This window comes from Saccopteryx bilineata, chromosome 4 (assembly GCF_036850765.1).
Source record: "Saccopteryx bilineata isolate mSacBil1 chromosome 4, mSacBil1_pri_phased_curated, whole genome shotgun sequence".
Lineage (NCBI taxonomy): Eukaryota > Metazoa > Chordata > Mammalia > Chiroptera > Emballonuridae > Saccopteryx > Saccopteryx bilineata.
The window spans coordinates 256,577,231-256,602,390 of NC_089493.1; the positions used below are offsets into that span (position 1 = coordinate 256,577,231).

The window sequence follows — 25,160 nt, forward strand, 5'->3', positions numbered from 1 at the left end:
CTCATTCCTAGCTTAGGAGGTCTTATATTCTCAATCCCCTCTTTCTGTCTCTGAACCTCTCCTGCATGTGGGGTCTCTGACTCTCTCATGTATGGGTTCCTATACACAGTATGTATTAAATTGGGCTATGTTCTCTTGCTTATCTGGCTCGTGTGGATTTGGTTACTAGACCAGCCGGAAGAAGCTTGAGGGCAGAGGGAAGTGTGTTCCTCCCCCTCAGCTCCGTATTCCCTGGCTGGCTCTACCCTTCTCAAGGTACCTTGTACCCTCTTGACCAATTTCAGGGAAGCAAAACAATCCTGCCAATAAAAGATCTCCCCAAACCAATACCCTGTTTCCCCGAAAATAAGACAGAGTCTTATATTAATTTTTGCTCCTAAAGATGAGCTAGGTCCTATTTTCAGGGGAGGTCTAATATTTCTAAGCTTGAAAAAAAAAAATTGCACTAGGTCTTATTTTCAGAGGATGTCTTATTTTGGGGGAAACAGGGTAGAGACAAGAAAGAATTCAGTTTATTCTTGAGAAGGTATTACAGACTCACACGCGTGAAAACGCACAGAGTCAGGACAGAATTTCATATCAGTTTATACAGAAAGGTAGAACAATTAAAATGTTCTTTCCTGAGATCAGCTCCTCAGGGACTACTATGAGGAACTTCTAAATTAATCCTAGAGGCCTGTGTTTACAGTTCTAAGTGTCAGAAGACCCACAACCCAGCATTGCAAAATCAAAGCCTGAGCCTACCTAAAAATAGGGCCTATTATGAGTTCAAGGAGACACCCTAAGGAGGAGAGGGTGGGGAGAGACAGCTGTCTCCTTCCTCTTATGAAACACAAAGAGCTTGATCATTTCACTTTACAATTTGAAAGCTCACCTTACAACACAAAGGGGAAAATCCTGATTCATGTGTCAAAACCTTAGATGATTCACTATTTTGGGGACTTTTCTTGTCAAATGCAATTTCAGGGCTTTGTCTGTAATATCAAACAAAAGCTTGCCTTTTGGGATGGGAAGATGAGAACTGTCTTCATTCTTTTCCTGGATGTGACTGAGTGGGCAAAGAAATGGAGTTTATTATCAGGCTACTTGGAGAGGGGGTCACCTGCCTTCAAGGTCAAACCCCTGGCTCCTGAGAGGCTCACAACAGCCCTCTCTGCCTCTATCATTCTGGAGTTTGGAAGGTAGGAATTGCACAGGCCAGCACCTGGGAGGTGTTTTCCACTCCCTGCTCCTCCCTCCAGACCCATTCCTCCTCACTCACTCGTGGCCACCAAGCCCCCTCCACTTCTGTCACTGTTTCAATTACCCACCCTTCTTAAGGCAGAGCAGAGGTTTGGGATTTTAAGTGAAACAATCTTAAGAACCATCCCTGACTCCTAAGAGAATGTGATAATAGCCCAGTCCATCTAACCCTGGCATTCATACCCAGTTTGTCAACTCCTTGCGTTAGCAGGCAACAGAGCTGTCTCGGAGGCCTGCCAGAGAATCGGAGGCTGCCAGAGAAAACAGCTCCCAATATTAAAGGTTTATAATGAGGCTTCAAAACCACAGCCCCCAGGCCTGGTCCACCACATCCTGGACACCCACACATGAAATATCCCTTTGCTCTTTTCTGTGGACTGGCACATTTTTAAAAATCCGATTTTTCCCCAATCTGGACAGTATTCTTCTGCCAATGCAGGGCAGGCCCCCGACGACTGGACTGTGACAAGCAGATTACAAAGCTGGTTTATCCGGCCATTGTGTTTCTGCAGCTCTTTCTGCCGCCAAAGCCGCCGCGACAGCAGGGAGCACTAATTGCTCATTTGCGGCGGTGACCTTTTCAACTGGACGGCGCCTCGGATCTGGTTCCACGTTGATGTCTCTCTTCTTTAATTACGGTGTGCTGGCCGGGAAAGAGGCAGCTGGTGGCACCGAGTACAGTCGTATCTAGTGTCCAGACCCATCTCACTCAACTTCTCACAGCAAGAACTGAGGAGCAGAGGTATCTGTTTTACTCACTTTGTTTTTACACTTGGGTTCCGACGGGAATGTAAGCCACTGGGATCAGAGGCGCATTAGGAAATAACGTCAAGACATTTATCTGGGAGTCATTTGTTTTCCAAAGAAAACCGGACAAATTGCCATCAGGCAGCCAGTGGGAGAGATTCTGGGAGATCTGTTTTGAATTTGACTCCCCAGACCTCACAGTTTCAGTTGAGGTCAGTATCTGTGGCTGCAACCTATTTGACTGCACGTCCGCTAACAATTTATGTTCATTGACTCACTGTCTCTTGTGTATGCAAATCTATAATAGTCATTTGATGCAGACAAGGTGGTACCTGTATCGTCAACAAAATGTTCTGGGAAGATTAGTGGATTGTGGCACTTATACAAAAGACTTTGCAGGACCAGCATGAGCTTGACAAAAAGGAAAGAGAAAAAGCTGAGTGGAACATTAGTTGAACTGATTGTCAGAACCCTGTACCGTCTGCAGGTTGGGGAGAAAGCAGCCACGCAACACAGTGAACGGACAGCAAAATGAGAACTGTCATGTGTACCGTCTGTCTTGGTTCAGGTTTTCTAGTTCGTCACTTTATTGAAATATGTGCCATCTGAGATGTGACAGAGTGGCGAGAAGAGGAAACGCTTATCTGAGCCCATCATCCAACCACATTCTAATGGAAAATTGACCAAACACTCATAAAAAAAAAAATGAAAATATACCAAGGGGAGAAATAGAAAAAAATTCTTAAAAAGGGATAAAGCAATATTAATAATGATAAAAGTTCAACAACAGGACAGCCAGCTCCATCTCAACAACATTTCTCAATGATTGTCTACATCAATTTCATTTTTCTCTTTGCATTTCACTAATACTTAGCACTAAACCCGAGGCATCAAATAAATAGTCCCAGCTGGGATCTTACCTATTCTTTATCAATCCCACTGCCTCAAAAATATGTTTATTTTTTTTTAAACTCATTGTAAGGTATGAATGTGTTGGACAATATTTAAATATATATTATATATCATGTGAAATAATAAGACCTATTAAAAGAAAACAATGAAAACTTAAAAGAAAATTTTAACCTAACTATACTTTGAGGAAGATAAAGAGACATTTAACTTGAATAACTATAATTTGAGGCTGATAACCAATAATGTTACATAAGATTATCTATACGGCTGGCGCCACCCCCGTGTGAAGGTTGCTACCGCGCCTGCGCGACGGGGCAAGGCCGGAGGAGGAAGGCCTTTGCCCATGTTTAGACCACAGATCAGGAGCCTGGGGCTGGCTCTGGATTTCTCCAACAACCCTTCCTGTGTTTGAGTGTTTTCTTTCTTCCATGGGAATAACATTTGAATTTCAGCTACCATGTTCATTCCAACATTAACACTATGCAAAACTGCTCAAAATGAAGTAAAGGGTATTATTTTTAAATTCCTATTAGGCAGTTCATGATGATATTAAGTAACCAGAACTCGATGATAGAATGAAGTTCTTAAGAGACATTTTGGGAATAAAAAAAAAAAAGCACATTTCCCTGTGGAATTCTATGAGTGAGCCAGTTCAATCCATCCTTACTGACAAATTGGTGGCTGCCATGATACTAATGTGATGATGCACTTAAAAGAAAAATTGTAAAAAGGTACATAATTTCCTCATACGTGTCATTTAAACGAATCCTGAATTGCTCTGCTAAACATTAATTCCATTGTCTTTCCTTAAAGAGGCATATTCTAAGGTCTGTTCTCAGCCTAAACCCCCCACTGATTTCAGAGGGAGATTTTCCTGACCACAGATGACAGGATACAATTCCATGTAGGCCGAGTGACTGTCTGTCATTTTTATTACTTGGGACTGAAAATGTTTTCCAGCAGTCCAAACCCCAAGGGACCACATGGTGCCTATATTATCCATCTGTACTGCTATTTGGATCCCTGTCCATCTGACTCCTCTAGGGACCAGAGTCACTCACCTGCTATTGACCACAAACACAAAGATTATATTCAGAAGAAGAAGAAACACTGGCATCCAGGTAGAGCTAACTGATCTTTACCAAGGTGAAGTGTATATTTGTACACCCAAAACTATACTGAGAAACAATTCATTGAGTCCTGAAAGTCTTTTCAGTGCCAATCTCAATTATTGTTGAGGGTGGGTGGGCAGTGAGAAATACAAAAAGGGAGGTGGAATGGTGAACTACATTTTGTTAATATTCTGGCTTTTTTCAAAATAACAAAATATTTTACATTTAGATTTTTATTAAATCATATTCTTTACTAAAGTCCACATCTCAAATAATTTTTGAGATGTTATTTTGATGCCATATTCTAACTACTGTACTCTATGGAATCACAGGAATAATAGTAACAAAAGAAAAAAAAACTCCAACAATTTCAATAACTAGGTATTTGGCTTCTTTCTGTATGGTCCCCTCACCAAGGAACTTGAAACTTGGAATGGAAATTTTTTTCTCTGCTGTGAAACAGACAGGAAAAATGTAAAAGCCCATTTTAAGGGAGAATAGCTACCAAAAAGCCAACCAGCAGACAACTATAACATATTCTTTTTCTTTTCCTTTTTCCTAACATTGATTTGATTCTTTATCTTTATGTACTTAAAAAAAAAATCAAAACAAAGAACATGACAGAGAAACAAATGCCCTTCTATTGTTTACGTTTGAGGTTTACAACGGGAGCAATCAGCAGATTTTCTGTAAGATCCATCTATCTGTCACTGTGTTTTATTGGATACGGCTGCAGTTGAATCAAAAAGAGGAAGAAGAAAAGAAGTGAAAGTGACAAAAATGGTTATAAAAATAGGGGGAAAAAAAGTGAAATTTCTGGAGTGTAAGAGTGGTCCAAATACAGCTGTAAGCAATATTCTCTGTGTTTCTATAACATGGGAACATGCACCTTTGCCACATGAGAAACAAATTATGAAGACCAAGCATGAAAGAACAGATTCAGATATTGTATTCAGATGAGATTCACGATGAATTTTGTCAGATACATTTCATGTTATGTACAATCGGCACTGTACTACACAGCAGTTAGGTAAGCACCACCATTCTCTCTCTTCCCACCCTCCACAAATGCAAAATTAAGTGTCAATCAGTTCTCCTTGTCCATAGATGACAGTCAAAACTCAGTTTGCCATTTAATAACTCCTATATTCTGGCCCCAACATTTTTCTATAACCAAATTCTCCTTCCTTTCTATCTGGACCAACAAAAATAGTCCTTGTACCAGTAATTTCCATTTTCTCTTCCACCACTGTGATCAAGCTGTATGGAACATCTCACTTCCATCACCCTCCATCCTTCTAAGCCTTGCCATCAGTCAAGGTCTTCTTTACCACTTACGCAACATCTTTCCCACTGCCAAACAGTAATTATATCTCAGATGTAGACATTGCCACAGAAAATTGGAATGAAAACACAAAATGTTATTGGCAGGAACCAATAGAATACTATTTGTAGCCACAAACTTAGTAACTTCAAAGAAGTATAATTATTTTATCTTTTCTCTTTTTCTGTGGGACATGAATTCAACTGAGTGGTTTCTGAGCCAAGGTCTCTCATTTGGTGAAAATGAAACAATGGATGGCTGAATTATCCAGATCCAAAGTCAGTCAGTCTCTCTGTCTATCTGTCTCTGCCTCTGTCTTTCCCCAGTTTCATGGCTTCTCCATGTATTCCATGTATTTTCTCTCTAGACTGACTTGTAAGTCCTCACAATAGGAACCCTTACTTAGAGGCTGAAAGCTTAAGCAAGTCTACCAGCAAACAAGACAGAATTTAAATCACCTTGTATGATCTAGCCTCCAAATCCATCTAGAATCACTTCTATCATATTCCATTGGTTGAAACAGTCATTAAAAGCCCGCCTAGCCTGACCAGGCAGTGGCACAGTGGATAGAGCGTTGGACTGGGATGCAAAAGGACCCAGGTTCGAGACCCCGAGGTCGCCAGCTTGAGCGCGGGCTCATCTGGCTTGAGCAAAAAAAAAAACCCAAAAAACAAAAAACAAACAAACAAAAAAAACTCACCAGCTTGGACCCAGGGTCACTGGCTCAAGCAAGGGGTTATGCGATCTGCTGAAGGCCCGCAGTTAAGGCACATATGAGAGAGCAGTCAGTGAACAGCTAAGGTGTCGCAACGAAAAACTAATGATGCTTCTCATCTCTCTCCGTTCCTGCCTGTCTATCCCTATCTATCCCTCTCTCTGACTTTCTCTGTCTCTGTAAAAAAAAAAAAAAAAAGCCTGCTTAATGCCAAAAGGAAGCAACATAGACTTTAATTTTTGTTGGAGAGAATATCAAAATCACATTGTAAAAGCATGTGAGAGTGAAGCTACTACTTATACAGTCAGATCCAGGCTGGCTACTTCCAGCAAAAAACAGTCTGCAAATCAAAAGGTGTTTTTGAAATAACTCACATTAGAAACTTGGACTTCTCTAACACCTCAAAGAAGATATGTAGTCCATAGCTGGATTTCTAAATAATTCTGATTTTCTTTTTCATTCACTTTGCTGATACCCTCTGACACTCCCAGGGTCCCTTCTCTAAAATCTGAAAATCCTTCTGACTTAAAACAAATCTGTCTTATCATCCTATCCTACCTTCTTTCCTTCATATTTGTTACCATTACACTGGTAACAGCATAACCCCTTCCCCATCAGAACTGTCTTCAACATGAACACTCAATATTAATATTCCTTTCCCGAGGCATTCTTTCAAGGTTAAGTGTGACAAGCAGTCTTCATGTCACCATGGTATTTTCCATTATCAAGAAAGAGTCCATAATTCAAGTCCATAATGGGTAAGTATTGAAGGCCAGAGCAGTACTTCTCAGCAGCTCAAACGTATACGAATCCCCTGGGAATCTCATGTCCTGACCCAGGGGGTATAGGCTCAGCCTGAAACTCTGCATTTCCAACCACTGCCAGGTGATGTTGATGCTGCTGCTCTTTGACCCACATTTGGATTAGCCGGCGACTATTTTTAATGTTTTTGGTTATTTAGATTTTTTTTTTTTTTTTTTGCATTTTTCTGAAGCTGGAAACAGGGAGAGACAGACAGACTCCTGCATGCGCCCGACCGGGATCCACCCGGCACGCCCACCATGGGGCGAAGCTCTGCCCACCAGGGGGCGATGCTCTGCCCATCCTGGGTGTCGCCATGTTGTGACCAGAGCCACTCTAGTGCCTGAGGCAGAGGCCACAGAGCCATCCCCAGCGCCCGGGCCATCTTTGCTCCAATGGAGCCTTGGCTGCGGGAGGGGAAGAGAGAGACAGAGAGGAAAGTGCGGTGGAGGGGTGGAGAAGCAAATGGGCGTTTCTCCTGTGTGCCTGGCCGGGAATCGAACCCTGGTCCTCTGCACGCTAGGCCGATGCTCTACCGCTGAGCCAACCGGCCAGGGCGGTTATTTAGATTTTTAATTGCTTGTTTTGAACTCTCCATTTTCTTAAGGCTTTGGAATATATGAGATAAACAAAGACAAGACAGAAAGTCCAGTGACCTCAGTCAACAAAAGCAATGTCCGCAGTGGCAATGGGAGTGACAAGGTGACGATGCACCGATGACCTGCCCATTCCACTGGACACTCCACTATCCTGAGTTCTGATTTTCACACCTAAGAGCAGTCTCTCTGTGCGTCGTCATCCACTCAGAGGTGAATTATTCTCAGGACTGAGCACAGTCAGAAGCAGCAAATGGAGAACAGGAACTGAACAGATGCTAAGGGTTGGCTGGAGTGTGTGCGTGTTTATTCGGAAGGCAGGGAGCCAGGAGAGAGGAGGGTATTGACGGCATTGTCAAGAAGGAAGGGAAAAGCACCCACCACGAAACATGAAAGATGCCAAAAGCAAACTTCCTGATTTGGCTCAGGGCTGGGCCCTGGGTACATTTCTTTCCTTTATAATTAATTTTAGTGACGAGAGCATAAGATGTGTATTTAAATCTCAGTGGGTTGCTTAGGTGTGTTTAGAATTTACTTAGAATCCCAGATTAGGTCATTTCCTTTTTGAAACTGTACATGAACTCTAGCGTAAGAGAGCCTTTAGCAGATTGCCATCAAGGACGCAGGGTGTAAGGAGAATTTTGTTTTCAAATTAAACAATGTGCCCCGTCTAACGTGACTAAAGAGAAACCCATGTATTCACAATCAACCTCTAAAACTATTGTGGTTTCTCAATTTATTTGTCTGAGCCTCACAAAAACTCTGTGTTCTAAGCCACTGGAGATGTAAACAGAATAGAGCTGCTTATCACATTTCTTCTATCCACACCTCGGTTCTGCATTGTTTCCACTTGCCCTTCTGTGGAAGGGATTAATGGATTTTAGCAGGACCTTCTGTGGGCCCCAGAGGAGGTGGGGCCTTGCTTGATTTGCTCTGTGTGTGTGTTGTAAAAGCACTTTGACTAGATAACCTGGCCTTGTCAGTAACAGACCCTCCTCACACCACGGGTGTCTAGAGCCAGGACCCCTGACGCCTTCCACTGGGTCTCATGAGGTTAGTGGAACAAGAGAGTATTTTCTGGTGAAACCCTAATCTAATAACTCGTGGCCCAGAGCCCACAATAAAATCAGGGTTAACCATTATAAACATTAAAACATTAGTCCTTTTTAGATAGGGCCTGATGAGAACAAGGATAATTGCAGTAATAACCTGAAGTGTAGACGCTGCCCTGCGTTCATGTCTCTGACCATGGCGGGACCCATGGCATGCAGCTCTGTGACTGTGCCATACATGTGTCGAACTGTTTACCATGGGCACTTGTGTCACATGAGCTGCTTTTCACTAAAGAGCTAAAAGGTAAAAAGAAAAAAAAACCTATTTCAGGCAGCTACTATAATTTAACCGCTTTTCAAACACTAAGCCATTTTAAAACAATCCTTTTTAATAATTCCCATTCCCAAGTTTATTTTTGTTCTAGATTTTTAACTAAACACATCAGTGAGATGAAATATTTTAATTTTTACTCATCATGGGGTGTATATTTATGTAATATTTATGCTGGCTACCATGGGCACTTGGGCTATAAGATTTCATTTTGCTACCTTAAAAATGTACATAACAGAGATTTTTTTAAAAAATTAACTTGTTACAGGAATGAAAGTTCCCAGAGCATGAAGATTCACCATATTTCTCTCTCCGTCCCCCCTGTTCTACCTCCTACCCCGCCACCAGACCCTGGATTTTGAAGGAGATGAATCTGTGCGTTCTGGCTCAGTGCCTAGACCTTTGTTTATTTGGGAAAGCAAACAAAGATAATGAATAAAATGAAGAGAAAATGGAAAACACTTTTTCCCTATTCTGGATGAGATTGACGGCCCTGCGTGTCCTAAAATGGTCCTGTTTTGTTTATTCATGGCTCCTCCATCATGGACGAGAAGGGTCTCAGTCACTAGGACAGGACCCAGTTTTGTTTTCTTCACAGCGATCAATGTCATTATCACAGTTAGTTTGTTTACTAGAAAACCTAATTCCCTGAAATCAAGGACTTTGGTATCCATACACCTTTGAATGCCCACCTAGAACAGTGTCTGCCCAGAGTAAACATATAATCAACATTTCTATTGCAGTAGTTTCTTAACTGGTCAAACCACGTCAGATCCTGTCCTTCCCCGGTCATCTCCGCTCAGCATCGCAGTGTCCTTGGCCTGCTTAGAGCCCAGGGCCAAGAACCCAGCAGTGAGAGATTCACAAGGAAACTGAGCATTGCTGACCCCGATGTCCAGAAAGTGAGAGAAAGCTCAGCAAAGTTTTCATATCTGTGCCTCTCTAAAAAAGTGGAGTTACATGCTACAATGTCTTATTATATGGCTAAATAAATATACCAGCTTAGGAAACATTTTATCAGCTTCAGAAAAAGTATGAAAGGAATTACATACAATTATTAAAACATATCTGGAAATTATTTGTATTTAAAGTAAAATGTAATGTTTTCTTATCTGAGATTTTTTTCTGAGTATATATCTAAAGAAATTTAATTTCAAATGAAACTTATTCTACTTTTTTCAATATTATTTAATTTATTATGAAAGCTGTCTAACATACTTAAAATGACACAGAATAACTTAAAATTTTATATAGACACAACTTAGATTTAACTAATATTAATACTTTTCCCAAACATTTTAATCTAAAAATAAAGTTGAATGTCTTGACATTTTTTTTTTTTCTCTTTAGTGAGAGAGAGAGGGACAGACAGGGACAGATAGGAAGGGAGAGAGATGAGAAGCATTATCTCATAGTTGCTTAGTTGTTAATTGATTGCTTTCTCATATATGCCTTGACCAGGGGGCTCCAGCAGAGCAAGTGACCCCCTTGCTCAAGCCAGCAACCATGGGGTTATGTCTATGATCCCACCTTCAATCCAGCGACCTCAGGGTTTCAAACCTGAGTCCTCTGTGTCTTAGGCCAACACTCCAGCCACTGTGCCATCACCTGGTCAGGCAAAGTTGAATGTTTTCATAGTTGAAATGAATAAAAAAGATTTTGGCCACCAAAATTAACCATTTGAATATTACTATCACACCACCAAGGTTGGAAGGATTTCTGTCAAACAATTTTAAATGATACTAAATCAAATTGATATCAGTGCCTTGTAAATAAAACAAATGTCAAAATGCCTTCATTAAAAATACCTAAATCTTGGCCCTGGCCGGTTGGCTCAGCGGTAGAGCGTCGGTCTGGCGTGCGGGGGACCCGGGTTCGATTCCCGGCCAGGGCACATAGGAGAAGTGCCCATTTGCTTCTCCACCCCCACCCCCTCCTTCCTCTCTGTCTCTCTCTTCCCCTCCCACAGCCAAGGCTCCATTGGAGCAAAAGATGGCCCGGGCGCTGGGGATGGCTCCTTGGCCTCTGCCCCAGGCGCTAGAGTGGCTCTGGTCACGGCAGAGCGACGCCCCAGAGAGGCAGAGCATTGCCCCCTGGTGGGCAGAGCGTCGCCCCTGGTGGGCGTGCCAGGTGGATCCTGGTCGGGCGCATGCGGGAGTCTGTCTGACTGTCTCTCCCCGTTTCCAGCATCAGAAAAATACAAAAAAAAAAAACCCCCCAAAAAACCCTAAATCTTTTTTATCTTTTTTGTTGTTGTTAATAACATTACATTGTTATCAAGGTTAATATGCAGCTGGAAATCATACATCTAGGAGGTGACGCTGAGGTTTTCTTATCTCTTAATAGTGCATTTTGAAATAAAAATAAATTATGTCCTCTTTCCCCAAAATAGCAATTCTCCCCATTTCTCCTATTTGTGTGTTTTATTATGTGGGCATGTGGGTAGAATAGGTGGTAAAACTGGAGTTTCCTAGTTGGGAGAAATTTTTAACTGAAGATAAAAGAATTTTTAAAAAGAAGAGAGAGAAAGTCAAAGACCATTCATATCTTAATTGAAGAACTAAGGTAGTAAAAAACCTTTTGATTATTTTCTTCTCTACCCTTACAAATACATATTTGAATCATTATTATTCGAATCATATCTGTACTGGGAACAGAAAATACCTGATGTACAAGATTCCTTTTTCTATAAAACATGTCAGAAACAGAACTGAATAAAGGGCAGACCAGGCAGGCTGTTGCCTAGGGCACCATTCTCTAAGAGATACTAAGAGAGTGTGAAACTGTCACAAGATGGAGAAACTTGTATTTACCACATTGCTTCTTACGGAAAGAGAAGTAATGTGTTAGGACAAAACACTTGAGCTGGGGCTGAGAGCCAAGAGGCATGATTTGAGCCTGACTTCCCAGAAGAGTGGGCCAGGCGGCTGTAAGTGCAGTTTGAGTGCATTTTTCAAGTCTGGCAGAGCGGACTAGCTTGAGACACGGAAGGAGGCACTGAGAGACCCCCATGGCCTCCCCCAACCTTTCTCCTATACAGAGTTCAGACTCTTCAAAATCAATGTACAAGTCTTTAAAGATTTTAATTTTAAGACAACTAAATTATTACAGAATACCACAGACTGGGTGGCTAATGAACAAAATTAATTTATTTATATTTTTTGTCCTGGAAGCTGGGATGTCCAAGATCAAGGTACCAGCACTGTTGTACTTGGTGAGGGACCTCCTCATGGGTCATAAACAGTGCTTTCTCTTTGATGTCCTAGGTCCCTACATGTTGGAAGGACCTAGGGATTTCTCTGGAGCCTCTTTGAGAAGGGAACTAATTTTGTTCACGAGAGCTTCACCTTCATGACCTAAGATTTCCCAAAGACTGCACCTTCTAATACTATCATATAAGGCATTAGAATTTTTTTATTCTTTTATTTTTATTTTTTTAGAAAGAGGCAGGGAACGAGAGAAACAGGAACATCAAGCTGCTCCTGCATGTGCCTTGACCAGAGAATCAAACTGGCAACCTCTGTGCTTCAGGACAATACTTCTACCAACCAAGCTATCTGGCCAGGGCAAGGCATTAGAATTTCAAATGAATTTTGCATGGACACAAACATTTAGACCATAACAGTCACCATTTAGGTCTGGTTACAAAATCACTATAATAACAGCAAAGCTGTTCATCTGCCTGTCCATTTGTGGAGATGACTAGGTCCTTCAGCGAGCTTCGCTTTTATGGTACTCAGTATAATGCGATGTTAGGTGATCATCCCATTCTCCATAGATAAAAAGTGTAGTTAATAATTTGTTAATGCGTGAACTGGTTGTTAGCAAACCAGAAAATGCTTTTAATTCAGCTGTTTCCTTCTCTGCCTCTTCATCTCGTTAGTTCTCAGTGTCTGTCTCATAGCATTGTTGATCTCAGCTTCCCTGGGCATGAATGATGGTCATGAAGTCCCTGGGTTTGGAGGGCCTTGTCCCAGCCCTTGTATACTTTCCTTACTAGGAAAAAAAGAAAGTGCATACAATTGGCTTTGAGAATACATTTTCAGAATTTTTTTCATTACCTCCTACTCAAAAAAAAATAGCCATCAGCTTCAGATAAAGAAATTGCTAAAGGAGATTTTAGTCTGAGAAACCATCACCAGTGAGAATAGCATGTTGTCTTTTTTGCAATTCTATGACTATATCAGAGCATTGGCCTCTCATTATTTGTGTATGATGATTGTGGAGTTAAGCAGTAGAAAATGCAGGAAATTTCAAATCAGCTGTTTCTGATTATTTCCCTATTTGTGAATTGGAAGCAATGACAGAAAATAGAAATATGTTGAAGGTTGAATGAGAAAACATGACAGCTCATTCTTGTAAGCTGTAAATTGTTCTTGTAAGCTATATTGTTGGACATGAATGAGTTGACCCATTTTGGGGTAAAAGTTGCAAGCTTTGTTCCTATTCTACGTAAAATTACCAATTATGAAAGAAGGTGCTTTGTTAAGTCCTGTTTCACTCTAAGGATGTGGTTAAGTTGGTTGTTTTGGGGATTTTTGTGGTTTTTTTTGTTGTAAACCCTAGGTTGTTTTTGGCTAGGATCTTATCAAAGGAAATAGATGAGGACTGTTGTAATATAGAGTAAGATATAGGATGAGGGCTCAAGCCTAAATTTTCCTCAACATTATTACTATCCCAACGGCAGGTGGAATGAGGATTCTTTACTGTAATTTGGAGTTTGGCTACAAGAGTGGCCCACGTCATCTTTGCTGTCAATGCAGGCTCTACCAGAATTGCATCATTTCAGCCAGCTTTTACCAAATTAAATCAAGCAAGATGGAGCTACAATCTATGAAACAAAAATGGGTTGAGTTATTTTAGATTAGCTATTGGTTTTAAGGAAATACATGAGGTTCCATAGTAAAATCATCTTTAAAAAAGGGTTGCTCTGATATGATCAACATCTTAAAACCATAAATTTTATAACATCTTTATATTTGGTCTTTAATATATCACATGAGCTCATTGGGTTTAATGGTCCGGCTGGTTGAGATTTTTAAATTAGAAGTAGGCTTTTTACTGACCCTGATTTTTTTAGGTTAATAGTAGTTTTTATGAGGGCTGGTCACCTGATACTTTGTGGGGACAAATGAATTCATTCACCTGGGATTCTGCCACTTGACACCGGTCACTCTTTACAAAGGATAATTTTCACTTTGATTTTTCTCCAAAATGATATAAGAGCCATAGCTCTAACTCTGCGTGCATCTAATATGCAGGTGTGTTCAATTTAAATATCATTTAATATAAAAAGACATTTCCTTTCTGCCTTAGAAATACATACTTCTTCTTTGCGATCACTGCCTAAATATTTATTACCCCAGCAGATTTCTTCTGATTAGACTGAGTGTATGCATTGATTAATCTCACTTGAATTACTTTATAAAAAGAAATCACAAAGTACTAAAGCACATTTCATTCAGTCTATAATGCTGAATGTCTGTTTTATGACTTTTACAAAAACCTATTCACAGTGAACGAAAAGAGGTGAAGATGCTCATTCATCTCTAATTTCAGGCTATGCTGTGCCCTAAATTCTTAAAGATGCCATAGGCACAATGTTTGTACATCAAATAAATGTTTGTGTCATTCATTTTCTTACAGCAAGCTAAATACTATATTCTATAGAATAGTGAATATTTATTTAAATACTAGTAAAGGACTTTCTACATTTATCAATCTCCCAATATTTTATATCAGTTTGGTTCAGCTTTACTTTATACTGTCTAGTTATTTTTGCCTCTGGGATCATGATATGATATGCCAAACAACAAAATATTCAGAATTTATTGCAATCAATTGGCAAGATTTTATTGAGCACCTACCATGCAAACATTTAAGAAATATTATGAAATATAAAACAATTTTTTCTAAGAGCATCCAGAATGCTTTGTAATCTTTTGCCTGCCAAAAAATAATTAACATCTATGAAGTTTAACAAATTGTAAACTCAAAGAGAAATGAAGATTTCAGGCCTTTCCAAAGTCTCTTTGAACTCTAGGTAATTAGATTTTATTTCCATGGCTTCTAATCACAAAGCTGAGTATCCCGGGCTTGCCTGGTCAAGGCACATATGGGAGTTGATGCCTCCTACTCCTCTCCTTCTCTCTCTCCCCCCTCTCTAAAATGAATAAAAGCAAAAAATATATGTGTGTGTGTGTGTGTGTATGCTCATTCATCTATAATTTCAGGCTATGACTGAAAAAATATATATATATTTAAAGCTGGGTATTAAGTCTATATATAGATTCAAGTTCTTGGATAGTAGACCCAATGCCAAGGTCATCCTGCCTAGCAAAGTGCCAGGATTCTGCTAGAGTAAACATGTTCTCATATCAAAAGAAGTAAACCTAGGGTGTAATCAGATAACAGGATGGTGACAGGTTGGTGACAAGACTGGCATAATTTAGTGAGGAAACACCTAAAAATAGATGATGCCACTTTTCCACTGCAAATCTAACCAGAGGTTGTTTTAACTGCATATTTCACACTGGTTCACCTAAAATGTATCCCTAATAATCTTAAGAACCACTGGCATGGCATTATTTACGAAGATGATGTCAGTGAATCGGCAATGGTTCTGGGGAGGAGGAGAACGAGGCACTAACACCCTCTGCAGAGGACCGGTCCAGGTCCTTCTCCTCCAGTGCTATAAGGCATGGGGGACAGGGTGTGAAATCCTGAGGGGAGCGGCAGGCTTACTGATTAAGAGTTTTTGGAGAAGCAGAATAAGGGAGTGATGAAGATCAGGCTGTAATGACCTAGTGTTAATGCCAGCCACTGAGGCTCCTCAGTAGATTGTGAGCACTGCACAGTAGAATGCTTTCGAACAAAGAGTGTGCAACATGAATCTTCCACACAGAGAGGCATTTGAAGCTTTAAAAAAATACCCAAATATACAATGGCCTCTTGTTTAATTATAGTAATTATTCATCAGGCTCCAGATGTTAAGGGAGAAAAAAAAAGCTTTATCTTTTTATGATTGGAAGCATGAATCCTTTCAAATGTGTTTGTCACTGAAATGGAATGTATCTAATAATCATCTTGCAGCTGAGAGTGCGGAGTAAATAACTGAAGCCATTCCAGATCCTTATGAAAAGAATCGGTTTCCAAAAGGAGAGAGAAATACCTTCCATTCAGAAGAAATCAGCCCTTAATTACAGGCCTACAAAACAAGTCAAAAGTACTAGGGGCATTCTGGCAGCATCAGGACTTATTTCACAATGTTTCGTCAAATTTTTGTCCAAAAACTGATGGCTATAGACTTACTGTGAGGCTGCTACATTCTTGCAAAGGTGATTGAGAGGCTGGGAATCAAGGCTCCCACTAGTGATGCATGTTTGCAATGGGAGGAAAGGGCAAACTTGGAGCTTCATAGCTGAGGACTAACCCCTTAGACCTTACCAAATGCCATGAAATGCAAGAGAAGACAATACACTTGTTTTTCCATTGGGGTATCCAAGACATGACTGGATAATAATTACTGGGGTATGGTAGCCAGCCTCTAGAATGGACCCAATGATTCTCACTTCCTGATATCCAGGCTCTGTGCAGTCCAATAGTCCACTTCCGCATTGAATAGGGTCTACTGTGTAACCAATAGAATATTGTGGAAATGACACTGTACATCTTCCCAGGCCAAATTATAAAACACATTACCACTTCCTTTCTTCTTTCTCATCATTCACTCAGGGAGAAAGCCAACCACAGTGTCAGTAAACAATCAAGGTGTCCAGTGGAGAAGACCACATGAGTGAGGAACTAAGGACCCTTGCCCACCAGTAGCATTTATTTGCCATGTGAGTCTCCTTGATCAGACCCTCCAGCCTCAGTTTTTTGTTCAATGACTGCAATCTCATCAGACACCCTGAGCCAGAACCACCCAGCTTAGCCATTCTCAGATTGCTGTTTTAAACCACTACACTTTGGGTGAATTTGTTACATAGCATAAATAACTATTGCATAGGGTAATCTTAAACTGCTTGATGGATCCTTTCATCTTGGAGCCTCTCCAGTAGTAAAGTCTAGCATTACATTTCAGACCCCAATAATTGTGTGTGTGTGTGTGTGTGTGTGTGTGTGTGTGTGTGTGTGTGTGTTGGGGGAACCCATTCTGCTGTAAGTTTCTTCTACTCCAAAAAGCAGACCACAAGACATGCCATATTTATTCATTTATGTTACAAAATTAAAATATATACTCTATACTTTATGTATTTTTCTGTCTGCATTTAAAAAATAAAGTTGTAGCTTCACAAATGATTAAACTTAATTTATACAATATATCTAGAAACCACTATGTTCAAGGTAATGTACCAAGTGTGGAAGATATTAACAGACCTGGAGCATTCACAGTCCCTACCGTCAAAGAAATTAGACTAGGGAAAAATGCAAGTAAGCATGTCTGCAAAATAACACTTCTTTTATAAACATATAATGAATATGTACAGGGTGGGACAAAAGTAGGTTTACAGTTGTTGATATGCAAAACAGAGTTTATTCTTGTTATTTATTAATTTACAGTTTTCATATGCAAAACAGAGTTTATTCTTGTATTATTTATTAATTATTGTATTATTTTCCATACAAACAACTGTCAATTAACTTTTATCATACCCTTTATATAGGTGACCAGGGACAACCAAGAGATATGATTCAAAATTTGGTTAAATATAGGTAGGACCTCAAATAGGCAAAAGAGGAGGTGAATAGGCTATTTCAAAAGGAGGAAGCAGCAGAAACTGGGGCAGCCCCAGAGTCTATGGTCAATGAAACTTCAGAATGGACTAAGAAAGAACAACAGGCTTTGGATGCTAGGAGAAGGGACTGATATTCAACTGAGGAGCCAGCAAGAGAGTTGGAAGTGGTGTGCAAACTGTAGTGACCACATATCAAAACTGCACTTCAGGGCCCTGGCTGGTTGGCTCAGTGGTAGAGTGTCGGCCTGGCATGCAGAAGTCCCGGGTTTGATTCCCGGCCAGGGCACACAGGAGAAGCGCCCATCTGCCTCTCCACCCCTCCCCCTCTCCTTCCTCTCTGTCTCTCTCTTCCCCTCCTGCAGCCAAGGCTCCATTGGAGCAAAGATGGTCCGGGCGCTGGGGATGGCTCCTTGGCCTCTGCCCCAGGCGCTAGAGTGGCTCTGGTCGCAACAGAGCAACGCCCCAGAAGGGCAGAGCATCACTCCCTGGTGGGCAAAGCGTCGCCCCCTGGTGGGCGTGCCGGGTGGATCCTGGTCAGGCGCATGCGGGAGTCTGTCTGACTGTCTCTCCCCGTTTCCAGCTTCAGAAAAATACAAAAAAAATTTAAATAAATAAATAAATAAACTGCACTTCAGGACAAAAACTGAATATATAGAGAATAAACTAGAAAAGGGAGAGGCTGAAGGCAGCAGCACCAGGAAGCTGTGGTCATCCTCTAGACATGGACTAGGGAGGGCAGTGAGAATGGGAAGCCGGGGCCTGTGTGCGGTGTGGAAGTGACGAAGTCTCTAGATCCCCCACTTCATCCAGGATAGCACTGAAGCCAGGAAAGATAGGAAAGGCTAGAGCAGACAAATCAAATAGAAATGTTTCAGCTGGGCATAGGAACAAGGGTTTTAACAGAATGAGGAACAAAGGCTGCTGGGTAGGAAGAGCAGGGAAGTGGTGGGACATGGTCATTCAAATACAGATATACATTCAAACTCTAGCCTTCTACTAGGTCATCCACAGACCGTAGGTGAGTGCCTTTTGCAAGTACAAATACTTTGATTTGCATTGGAAACTGCTGACTGGACTTGCAAATAAAGTATAAAACCATTCTATATGCAAGTGCAAATATTCTTTGCATCCATAGATAGCACTATTGAAAAGCTCCAAATTAGACATCACATAAAACCTGCCTTTGCGTGTTTTTTTGACAGTTGACTTTCCTAAACAACCCCCATCTGACCTGCACCCCTGCCTTGCAATATGTTTCTATACAAACTCTTTTCTTGGCCATACTTTTATAAAATGGCTCAAGAATACCATTACCTAACCTTGTATTTTAAACCCCACCTTCTCAGCAACTCAAGAAGGAAAAATCAAAACCTCTCTAACTCATTGGCAATCAACTAATTATGTGAAGTGCCAAGCTCCCTCTGATTTAAATGCATAGCTTCCCTTGTGTAATCTCAAAGCTATGTGCTTAGCTTGAAAATGTTTCCAGATCTCAAAAACAGTGGTCTTGTACCAATGCCGAGGCTTTTCTGAAAAGCTAGGTTTGTACTCAGATTTTCAAGTTGGGCTACTGGGTTTTAAATTTTTTTATATATTACATGAAGCAAATGTTTACTAAATATGTATGGTATATACATATGTATAATATATTTATATATAATATTATATATATGTATATACAGTAATATATAGGTATTACAAACTAGAACTGGTCCTGGCTAGAGTGGAATATAAAATTATTAACTCAGTTTTTTGTTGTTGTTGTTTGGGTTTTTTTTGTATTTTTCTGAAGCTGGAAACGGGGAGGCAGTCAGACAGACTCCCGCATGCGCCCGACCAGGATCCACCCGGCACGCCCACCAGGGGGCGATGCTCTGCTCATCTGGGGCATTGCTCTGTTGCAACCAGAGCCATTCTAGTGCCTGAGGCAGAGGCCACAGAGCCATCCTCAGCACCCGGGCCAACTTTGCTCCAATGGAGCCTTGGCTGCGGGAGGGGAAGAGAGAGACAGAGAGGAAGGAGAGGGGGAGGGGTGGAGAAGCAGATGGGCACTTCACCTGTGTGCCCTGGCCGGGAATCGAACCCAGAACTTCTGCACGCCAGGCCGACGCTCTACCACTGAGCCATCCGACCAAGGCTATTAACTCAGTTTTTATAATAACTCTACAAGAGGCTCAATTTAACATTCCGAGAGCCAAGATTTGAACACAGACAGCCTCAGAGCCTGGGTTCAACACTGGGCCTAAATAGAGGAATTTGCCACAGACATTTCTGTAGTCATCACTGTATTAGTTTTCTATTGCTGAACAACTCACCACAAACCTATTTGCTAAAATGACACAATATTGCATATCTCTGGTTCCCCTTCCCTAGTCACATCTCTCTCTGACTTGGATCTCTTCTGCTTCCTCTTCCACTTCTTGGAACCCTTGTGATTACATAGGCTCACCAGGGTAATCTCCCTATCTTCAGGTCAGCTAATTAGCAGCCTTAATTTCTCTTCGCCATGTAACCTGACATAGTCACAGGTTTCAGGAATTAGGACACGGACATCTTTGGGAAACCGTTATTCTGTCTACCATACCCACTAATGCCTTAAGTAAAGAACCTAAAAATTTAAGCTGATTTAAAGCATTAGAATTCAGAGTGACATATAAGAAAAGAGAGATGAGTGAGTGGATGAGATCATTGTTGATAAGATCTATTCTGTGTGGATAAGTGAAGGTAGGATCTGAGACCCCAATTCCTCCGGACTCCTGATGTTTGCCCATCCCCCCCCCAGTGTGTCATCAGTCAGTCACTGAGAGTGACTACAACAAACTCAAGCTTTATAAGACCATCTTATTGGCAGCGCAACTAGGAAAATTAAAGCCTGCATTGCTCTTAGTACCTTTCGCAAGCATTGTTTGGTTAACCTGCATGCGGTGACTAAACTCTTTGCAAAGCATGCTCTCTGTGGCTACTTCAGCCTGGGAGACGGTGATGGCATCTACCAGTAAAGCACTTTGGGTCATCCAGGCTGGATGAGATAGAGGGGAAGGTGGACCAGGAAGAGGAAACCAATCGCTGTAGGACCTGGAGGTGGAAAGGAACATGAGCTGGTTTCCCTAAACACTAGTGTCCCGCAAGTTGGAGCAGGGAAGCGTAGGAGACAGGCTCCAGGAGCCAACGGGATCATATCTCACAGGCCTTGGGGTACCAGGTAAGAATCCTAAACTTGAATGCTTGAACTTGAGATATAAGACTCAGACCCTGTTGGCCAAGGAATGAGCATTACATTGATAGTGAAGGTGTTAGCATCCTTTCTCTGACAACTCTGTCTAGGATAGGAGCTAGACAACTACTGAGAGAAAAGGGGCTGGAACTCGCCCTCTCTCCCATGGAGATGCAAAGATAATAAAGCAGAACCTACTCGGTGTCAGCCAAACTGCAAAAGCTAGAGAGCAGTTTCCACCCAATGTAGCCCTCACTTCTGACATCAAATGCAAGCTTTGGCAATTCCTAAATTACCCTTATGTTCAATAACTCACTAGAAGGGCTCACAGAACCACTGAGGGCTGTTACACTCGTGGTTACATTTATTATGGGGAAGAGATACAGGTGAAAAGCAGCCAAGGGAAGAAGCACATAGAGGAGATTATGGGGAGCTTTCAGAACCGAAGCTTCTGTGTCTGCTCTCTGTGAAATCGTAATGCATTACCCTCCTGACATCAACATGTAGCAATAAGCACAGACTATTGCCAACCAAGAAAAATCAGCTCACTCAAGCTTTGGTGTGTTTTTATCGGGGCTCCGTTATGCAGGTTTGATTGATTGATTGCCCACATGGTGACCTCAGTCTCCAACAAATGGCCAACTAATGCCACATGACCCAAAGCCCCAACCCTAAATCACATGGTTGACCTTACTGGTATGGCCAGCACCCACCTTGTGTCTGCTGGGTGAGGCTGGCCTCACTCTAACATCCATTGTGATCAGCTCCTGCCCTAAGCCAACCACTCCTGTCAGCTATAATATAGATTACCTCCCAGAAATGGAGGGCAAAGGCTAGATCTCTCTTTGGGCAAAGCCACGTTGTTTATTACACAGATTCCATGAGACTAACAGAAGCCAATAAGCCATAAAAATGAACAAGCTTCCACCACCTCCTACCATTGGATGGCCAGACTGTTGAGATCCACTGAGAACAAGACTAAGTCATCAGTGGGGAGAACTGGTTTCTAACATGGAGTTGAGCAGCACTCGGCCCAAGCGCCCTACAGCATGTGTGTCAGGGAGGATTTTGGCCTGGGAAGCTGAGATACATTCTCCAGAGGTTTATGTATAGGAGAGTTTTTTCACTATGGAGTGAATGTCAGAGGGCAGGGGTAAGAAACAAGGGGGAAACATAGAAGCTATTACATAAATGGGGGAGAGTCATGGAACAGAAAATGCCCACTAGTAAAGGCATAAAATACATAAATCCTAGAGGATACATGATCAGGGAGGATGAGTGTGGTCTTAGATACTGAGTTAGATGGTACTTTTCAGAATGAATGAAAATTCTATTTATTATTGTAACAGGGCAACAAGTGTAAATCAGATTCTTCCAGACACCCCAGCAGGCAGGCTCATTACGTTTTAGGTGATAAGAATGACAATAATCAGTAGTTGGTGATCAATATCTAAATTTGGCATCATTTATTCTGGTTCCTGAGCTGGCCCTGTATCCTGGACCGTATTTGGCCTGATATCAACAAGAGCTGAAATCATACTGGGTTGGAACACGCTGGTCCTGGCAGTGTCTGTCCAATGGGTGAATGTCAAGGAGGGTTGGGGTCTCAGGAGGGGCTTTCTAGAAAGTGCAGAGCAGTACAGAGGGCCTTGGTCTAGCCTCCGTGGGAATCTGCCCACAGCCTGTGCGCCTGGTTCTCACCTGTCTTCCTGTACATAATAGTTAAAGAGTTACAAATTTAACATTACCCTTTTTGAATATGGTTCTCCAGGGAAGGTAGTTGATTGTACTCTGAAAGGGTACAATCTCTATAGCGTTAGCCTAGCAGTGGTCGGCAAACTCATTAGGCAACAGAGTCAAATATTGAAATTTGTACAACGATTGAAATTTCTTCTGAAAGCCATACTTTTTAAACTTAAACTATATAGGTAGGTACATTCCTGATCAAGGTAGCGTCCACACATGGTATTTTGTGGAAGAGCCACACTCAAGGGGCCAAAGAGCCGCATGTGGCTTGTGAGCCGCAGTTTGCTGACCAGGGGAAACGTTAGCATAAATTGAATTAAAGAGGTAATAGCTGTGACAGCCGGCCCTGGCTGGTTGGCTCAGCGGTAGAGCGTCGGCCTGGCATGCAGGGGACCTGGGTTCGATTCCCGGCCAGGGCACATAGGAGAAGCGCCCATTTACTTCTCCACCCCCCCTCCTTCCTCTCTGTCTCTCTCTTCCCCTCCCGCAGCCGAGGCTCCATTGGAGCAAAGATGGCCTGGGCGCTGGGGATGGCTCCTTGGCCTCTGCCCCAGGCGCTAGAGTGGCTCTGGTCACGGCAGAGCGATGCCCCGGAGGGGCAGAGCATCGCCCCCTGGTGGACAGAGCGTCGCCCCTGGTGGGCATGCCGGGTGGATCCCGGTCGGGCGCATGCGGGAGTCTGTCTGACTGTCTCTCCCCGTTTCCAGCTTCAGAAAAAAAAAAAAATAGCTGTGACAGCCAAATAAACATAGAGAGACAGAAAAGTGTGTATGGCACTGCATACATAGTACTGATGCAGAAATCATGAGATTAGCACAAGGAAAAATGCTTTTGAACCATGTCTATGGAATCTTGTAGTAAAGGCAGGAAAATTGAGAGAAATTTGGAATAAAAGAGAATTGTGGAAAGAACCTCGGATAGGAGTTGAATTTTAGCCTTGGTTAATTTGCCATGAAATGTTCAAAACAACAATAATAATAGCAAACATTATTAAGCACTTATTATTAAACTATTTAATCTTTTACAAAACCCTAAGAAGTAGATACTCCCCTTTATCCCCATTTCACCAAAGAGAAAACTGACACAGAGAAGTTAAGTGATCTGAGCAAGGTCACACAGCAATTTTGTGCCAGCTTCTGAGTTTGTGCTCTTACTTTAACACAGTGGTTCTCAACCTTTCTAATGCTGTGACCCTGCAATACAGTTCCTCATATTGCAGTGACCCCAAATCAAAAAATAATTTTGGTGGCTTTTTCATAACTGTAATTTTGCTACAGTTATGATTCGGAATGTAAATACCTGATATGCATTATGTATTTTCCGATGGCTTTAGGCAATCCCGCCGGGGTCGCGACCCACAGGTTGAGAACCACTGCTTTAATGTGTTTGTTTGTAAAAATCAGGCAATTAGATTAAATGATGTCTAGGCTCTTTTCCTCTCTTACAGTCTATGTCTCTCTGGATAGACTGTAATTTAATATGTATTTTCACTTAAGTTAGAAGAGGGATCTAATCTTTGTGGCTATATTTACATGTAATATTTCAGATAAAAACTAGATTTATAACACATACATTTCTCAAAATTCATTTTACAAGAAGCTAAAGAAAGCCAAGAAGTTTAGCTGTTGAAAACTGATTTTTAGTAGTCTCCAATGGTCACCGCCCTAGAGTCAAGTGTAGACAAAAACAAAACAAAACACCCCACAACACTCTAGTGGTATAGAGTCATATAAAACACACATAAACACTTTCCATAATATTTTTAAAAATCAGGTTAATATAAACCTCTAGTTCAACCAAGAAAACAACTTTTCCAGCCAAAAATTGAGCTAATGGTAATGTCTTATTTTTCATTCTGTCTCTTTTCTTCAAATGAAGGCAGGAAAGGGAAGGATATCGCAACACCTCTGCAGAATAGGCCCATGTACCTTCCACAGGTCCAACTTTCTCCTGGACCGCTTTCCTTCAGCAAAGCCCTGGGGCCTCTTTCACACATCCAGTCGCAACACCCGACATGCTTTCCTTACTTTTCTTTCAGCTGCTGCCCTTTCCTCCTGCAGGTGACGAATGCCCAGGAATGCTCAAAGCATTGCCGCTCCAGGCAACATTCCCACCAGGACCATGGCACTAAACCAAGCTCTGGGTGGAATTCCAACTATCAACCAATGGCAGAGGCACTGAGTATCCTGGGGAAGCAGAGCAGGGGTACCTGTGTTTCTCTGGAGAAGGGAGGGACCAGAAGAGGCTCCCAGGACGAGGTGATCCCTAAGCTGAGCATCGGTGCATGAGCAGGAGCACGGGCAGCAGCAGTGGTGGAGGAGGGCATGCCGGCCGAAAGGACAGCCCCTACTAAGGCCAAGAAGCTAAAACTATCCTCCTGGTATCCCCCGGGCAGCTGTGCTGTAGGGTGGTATCGACAGGAGATGCAGTGGTGAGGGTGGGTGGAGCCCAAACGTAAGGTGTGTTTGCCTTTTATCCTGCATACATAGGAAGCTATTGAGGAATTTTATAGAGAATGGAAGAGTTGCACTCAAAGTCATTTGGCTTAAAATGGTGGATCTGACAGTTCCCAAACCAGAAGCTGGTTAACAGACACTGAATAGGAGGTCACAGCTTCTATAACTTTTTAG

General features: G+C 41.8%; 1 long non-coding RNA gene across 2 annotated transcripts in view; it reads left to right on the plus strand.

The window, feature by feature from the left end:
* The first annotated feature begins 1,792 nt into the window (after window positions 1–1,792).
* LOC136336363 (uncharacterized) overlaps window positions 1,793–25,160 on the plus strand; it is a 28,443-nt gene continuing 5,075 nt past the window's right edge. Inside the window, exons 1-2 of one of the 2 annotated variants that reach the window (XR_010731434.1) lie at window positions 1,793–1,984; window positions 24,591–24,989. This is a non-coding gene — a long non-coding RNA (uncharacterized lncRNA). The remainder of the gene's footprint in view (window positions 1,985–24,590; window positions 24,990–25,160) is intronic. The other variant, XR_010731435.1, reaches the window with a different exon arrangement.